Source organism: Gossypium hirsutum, chromosome A07, assembly GCF_007990345.1.
Source record: "Gossypium hirsutum isolate 1008001.06 chromosome A07, Gossypium_hirsutum_v2.1, whole genome shotgun sequence".
NCBI classification, from domain to species: domain Eukaryota; kingdom Viridiplantae; phylum Streptophyta; class Magnoliopsida; order Malvales; family Malvaceae; genus Gossypium; species Gossypium hirsutum.
Window position 1 is genome coordinate 48,306,994 of NC_053430.1, and position 6,992 is coordinate 48,313,985.

Below are 6,992 nucleotides of genomic sequence, written 5' to 3' on the forward strand. Positions count from 1 at the left end.
TCAATGCTTATGCTTCAAGACAGTTAAAGCCGCACGAAAAGAACGATCTAACACACGATCTTAAGTTAGCTGCGATTGTGTTTGCTATAAAGACTTGGCGTCATTACCTGTTCAGTGAGAGATGTCATGCATATTCTGATCATAAGAATTTGAAATATCTGATGACTCAAAAAGATCTAAATCTGTAACAGAGAAGATGGCTAGAACTGCTAAAAGACTATGAACTTGTGATAGATTATCATCTGGGAAAGGCAAATGTTGTTGCTGATGCTTTGAGTCGAAAATCATTATTTGCTCTACGTACGATGATTGCTCATTTGGTTTTGTCCGATAATGGTTCAGTTTTAGCTAAATTGAAAGCAAGACCTTTGTTCTTACATCAAATTATCGAAGCTCAGAAGATTGATAATGAGATTTTAGCTAAACGAGCTCAGTGTGATGTAAAGTTTGATTTAGAATTCAGAGTTGATAAAGATGATTGTCTGAGATTCTGAGATAGAATTTTGTTCCGAAAAATCTAGAGTTAATTCAAATGATTTTGAATAAAGCTCACAACAGTCGGTTATCTATTCACCCGCGTAGTACGAAAATGTATAATGATCTAAAATAACATTATTGGTGGTCTGGAATGAAAAGAGATACTTTTGACTTTGTTTCGAAATGTTTGATCTGTCAGCAAGTTAAAGGTGAGCATCAAGTGCCATTTTATTTGTTACAATAAATTATGGTTCCAGAATGGAAATGGGATCAAGTGACAATGGATTTTGTTTCGGGTTTACCCCTGTCTCCAAGAAAGAAAGATTCTATCTGGGTTGTAGTTGATTGATTGAAAAAAATAGCTCATTTTGTTCTGGTTTGATCCGGTTACTCGCTTGATAAATAAGTTGAGTTATACATTTCTGATATCGTGAAATTGCATGGTGTGCCTTTGTCTATAGTGTTAGACAGAGATCCGAGATTCACATCACGATTCTGGAAGAAATTATATGATCCTCTGGGTACTAAATTGGACTTTAGTACTGCTTTTCATCCAAAAACGGACGAAAAACCTGAGCGGATTGTTCAGATACTCGAGGATATGTTAAGATGTTGCATTCTTGAGTTTGAAGGTATGTGGGAATAGTATTTTCCCTTGATTGAATTCGCTTATAATAATAGTTTTCAGTCAAGCATTAAAATGGCACCTTACGAAGCTTTATATGGTCATAAATGAGGTAAACCTTTGTATTGGATTGAGCTTAGCGAAAGTAATATTCACGAAATTGATTTGATAAAAGAAACTAAACAGAAAGTAAAAGTGATTCGCAATACAATCATATAATTTAGTCCAACAATTTAACATAGATAAGTTCATTTCATTATAATCCTTTATCTCATAAAAATTATATATCATTAGCATTCATCAACATTCGACGTCCAAATCAAGACAAGGACATTTTCATTCGTATCATAATATTATGACTTTTATTCATACCTCTACTACTTTCTATTTATTCCGTTCATCTTATCAAGTAAGCCATATACACTACATCATATGAGCATGAAGCAAATATGGATATTTATCACATTTGTATCATAAACTTTTATTCATACTTTTCTGAACCGAGACTTATCAAAATCATAATTTTACTCAAATACCATTACATAACATTGAACATGGTCGGCGCAGCTCGGTTGGAGAGTACCCTATCTAAATAAGACAGTACTCATACGCGTCGGAAGACATCACACTATCACAGATCAGTGGCATGTATAGCTAAACTTTTACACATGCTAGTTAGTCCGAGAATCGACTAAACCTGCTCTGATACCACCAAATGTAACGCCCCGTACCCGAGACCGTCACCGGAGTTGAACACGAGGTGTTAATATACTTAATTCATTACTTAAATAGCTCAAACAATTTATTTTTAAAATTTTTAGTCAAGCTCACAATCTGTGTCATAGTCACTTAAAAATTCATATCGAGAGTTAAAAAACTCAAAATCCAATTCCGTAAATTTTTCCTGAAACTAGACTCATATATCTATTTACTAATTTTTTTATAGAATTTTTGGTAAGGCAAATTAGTACAGTTTATTAGTTAAAGTCTCCCCTATTTTAGAGTTTGACTGCTCTGATCTCTGTGTATTACAAATCAAATATCTCCCTATACAGAGTTTCAATGACTATACCGTTTGCTTCTAATAAAATTAAACTCAATAAGTAATCTGTAAATATAAATTATGACTTCTAATTATCTTTGAACAATTTATGGTGAATTTCCAAAATCAGAACAGGGGATCCAGAAATTGCTCTGGCCCTGTTTCACAAAAATTTAAACATCTCATAAAATATAACTCATATACCTGTTTTGTTCCATCCATATGAAAATAGACTCATAATTCTTTAATTCCATATATTTTTCATCATCTAATTGTATCTCTACTATTTTTAGTGATTTTTCAAACTCATGTCACTATTGCTGTCTGAATCTATTTTATGGTAAATTTTACCTATTTCATGGTTTCCATGGATTAGCTAGCAATTTAGTATACATAACACCAAATATGATCATGATTAGCCATTCCAATGGCTAATCATTACCAAGCATTTCCATACCACTCAATAACCATATCATAAGACCATATACACAAAATGATTATAATGCTATACATGCCATACTCAAAATATACAAGCCATTATGCCAAGATGGTATACGGATAGTGTGAGCGTGCCTCCGACCGTTTCCGATTTCCGAGCTGGCTTGTCAACACTACAAGGAATGAAAAGAAGGGAGTAAGCATAAATGCTTAGTAAGTTCACATGCAAATAGCAAGTAACATAACTATATAAGCAAACATAAAACATCATTTGCATAATCATCACCGAGACATTCATATCACATTTTCATTTATCATCTTACCATATTGTTGTTATATCTAGTTTTCAACGCGAGGATTAAGTACATACCTGTTCAAAGTATTCATTTCACAACACTTACCAATACGTCCCTTTCATCTTGAGTATTCCTCCATTTCAGTAGAACTTTACCCGTTGAACACATCGAAATATAATTCGGATACATGGAAAGTTTGCACATAAGTGCCACATATGTAGCCAAGCTACCATGTAACCCACCCATAAGTGAACTCGGACTCAACTCAATGAGCTCGGGCGTTCGCATCCATAAGTGAACTCGGACTCAACTCAACGAGCTCGGATGCCTAGTTACATCTCTCGAACTCGGACTTAACTCAACGAGTTCGGACATTCGCATCCATAAGTGAACTCGGACTCAACTCAACGAGTTCGGATGCTCAACCATCCTAGTGACATGTCACTTGTATCCTAATCTATTCCTAAGGTTCAAACGGGCTTTTTTCCTCGATCTCACATTTGTCGTCTTCCATGGAATATCGGAACCGATACTCGGTAGCAATTCATATTTATCAAGTATTAAACATAATTTGCATATTACTCAACATTAACCACAAAGCATAATATTTCACGATAAAAAAATCAGCATATCATATAATTAACATCAATAACTTAAAAATAACAATTATGCTACATTATTTACACATGAACTTACCTCGTATGCGAAAATGGCTACTTTTACCATTTCGTCCACAACTTGGTATTTTCCCCATTTTAGCCCGAATTTTAGTTTTCCTTGCTCTGTCATTTAAAATATAGTCTAATTAGGACTCACATTATTCAAATTGACCCAAAATCATATTTTGGAAAAATTACAATTTTGCCCCTAAACTTTTGCATATTTACACTTTTGCCTCAAAGCTCGTAAATTAAACTTTAGCCTATTTTCTTATGTTTTATGACATGCTGGTAATTTTTCCCTTCTATGGCAACATCAAATTCTCACTCTAACATGTACTTATGACTATTAGGTATTTTTACCGATTAAGCCATTTTGCTAGTTTTCGCTTAAAACCGAGTAGCACAAGTTGTCTAACATAATTTAAAACCTCATATTCTATCATAAAACACCAAAGTACACAAATTTCACCTATGGGTATTTTTCCAAATATGAACCCTAGGTTGAATTATTACTAGCATAAGCTTAATCGAGCTATCGGGACTCCAAAAACGTAAAAATCATTAAAAAAACGAGGCTAGAACGGACTTACAATCGAGCTTGGAAGCTTGAAAAACCCTAGCCATGGTTTCTCCTTGCTATATTCGGCCATGGGGTTGAAGATGAGCAAAATTGGCTTTTAATTTTGTATTTTAATTCATTTTACCCCTAAATGACCAAAATGCCCTTACTACTAAACTTTCCAAAAATTCCATCCATGTCCAATTTTTGTCCATAGACTTCTAAATTGGTAAAATTGCTATTTAAGACCTCCTAATTAATATTTCAAAACAATTTCATACTAGAAACTTCTAGAATGCAAGTTTTACAAATTATTCGATTTAGTCCCTAATTTCAATTTAAGCACTTTATGCATAAAATTTCTTCACGAAACTTTCACACAATCATGCAATCATATCATAGACCTAAAAATAATCATAAAATAATTATTTCTATCTCAGATTTTGTGGTCACGAAACCACTATTCCGACTAAGCCCAAAATCAGGATATTATACCATGGATGCTCGATTGGCGTTGTTTAATGATGATTCAATTTTGGCAGAGCTAAAGGCTAGGCCGACATTTCTTCAGGAAATTTATGATGCTCAAACTGATGATAATGTCCTGTAAGCTAAAAGAGCTCAATGTGAGTCAGGCAATGAATTAGATTTTCAGATTAGTCCTATGGATGCTTGATTTTATAGACAGAGTGTACCGAGAGAGAATGAAATTATTTAGAAAATCTTGCAAGAGGCACATGATAGCCGTTTGTCTATTCATCCGAGAAGTACCAAGATGTATAATGATTTGAAGAAAATGCACTAGTGGAGCAGCATGAAAAGAGACATCTCTAAATTTGTATTGAAATGCTTGATACGTCAGCAAGTCAAAGATGAACATCAAGTACCTTCTGGTTTACTACAGCCTGTGATGGTCCCCAAATGGAAGTGGCATAGAATCACTATGGATTTCGTGATAGGATTACCATTGACCCCAAAAAAGAAAGATGTTATATGGGTTGTGGTTGATACGTTGACAAAGTCGACTCATTTTACTCCGGGAAGGATAGATTATTCACTTGACAAGTTGGCTGACTTGTATATATCTGAAATTGTGAGATTACATAGGGTACCGTTATCGATTATTTCAGACAAAGACCCGAGATTCACTTCGAGATTCTAGAAGAAGTTATAAGAAGCCTTGGGTACTAAGTTGAGTTTTAGTATAGCTTTTCACCCACAGACTGATGGTCAGTCTGAACGGATGATTTAGATTCTTAAGGATTTGTTGCGATGTTTCATATTTAAATTTTAGGGCAGTTGGGAAAAATACCTGCCGTTGGTAGAGTTCCCCTACAACAATAATTTTCAAATAAGTTTGAAGATGGCGCCTTATGAGGCCTTGTATGGCAGAAAGTGTCGAACTCCATTGTATTTGACAGAACTCAAGGAGAGTCAGATTCACAGAGTTGATCTAATCAAGGAAACTGAAGAAAAGGTTAAAGTGATACGTGACTACTTAAAAGTGGCATCAGATAGACAAAAGTCATATGCTGATCTGAAAAGAAAAGAGATTGAGTTCCAAGTCAAAGATAAAGTATTCTTGAAAGTATCTCCATGGAAAAAGGTATTAAGATTTGGCCAGAAAGGCAAGCTGAGTCCGTGATTTATCAGACCATACGAGATCACTGAAAGAGTTGGACCATTAGCCTATCGCTTGGCATTGCCACTAGAACTGGAAAAGATTCATGATGTATTCCATGTATCAATGTTAAAGCGATATTGATCAGACCCTCTCATGTGATTTCACCAACGGAGATCAAAATTAGACAGGACATGACCTATGGTGAAGAACCGGTAAAGATTCTGGCTAATGAAGTTAAATAGTTGAGAAATAAAGATGCCGCTTTGGTAAAAGTCTTATGGCATCAAAATGGTGTGGAAGAGGATACATGGGAGCCAAAAGAAACCATGAGAAGCCAATATCCGAACCTATTTATTGGTAAGACTTTCGAGGACGAAAGTCCCTAAAGGGGGAGAAATGTACCATCCCCGAAATAGGGCCTAGTTGGAATAGTGGTTTCGGGACCAAAAGTCCAACATTGAAATATTTATTTTATGATTATTATGAGGTCTAGAATATAATAATATGCATGTGTTAAAGTCTCATGAAGAAATTCTATGAGCAAGGTGTCTAATTGGAAAATAAGGACCAAATTGAATAAAGTGCAAAACTTGGATTCTAGAAGCAATTTGTATGAAATTGCTTTCGATTATTAATTAGAAGTCTTTAAAGATCAGTTTTCCCAATTTCTAAGTTTTTGGATAAAAATGGGCATGTATGGATAAAATTTGAAAGAAAGGGCTTAAGGGCATTTTGGTCATTTGGCTAATTAATGAAATAAAATGGGAAAATAAGCCAAAAATCTGCTCATCTTCTCCACCTTGCTGTTAAAATTTGAGAGCCACCATAGCTAGGGTTTCTTCACATTTCAAGCTCAATAGTAAGTGCTCCCTAGCCCCGTTTTTAATGTTCTTCGTATTTTTGAAATCCAGTAGCTTACTGTCTTCATTTCTACCCATATTTTGAGTTAGGGTTCATGTTTGCAAAGTGACCCATGAATGAAATGTTTATTCTTTGATTTTTTATAGAGGAATATGAAAGTTGGATAAGTGGTAAACATCTTTTTCTAGGTGATTTTCATGAAAAACCCCTAAAAGGACCTTTTGCAAAACGTGTAAAATATGTGGAGAAATGTGAAATAATGGAAAAATGTGGGCTCTCATAAAAGGAAAAAACATTCTGTTAGGCTTGGGTAATGTAGAAAATTCATGCATTTCATCATACGAGCCTAGGGACTAAATCGTAAATAATGTGAAAGGTTAGGGGCAAAACGGTCAATTTGTCTGGGGG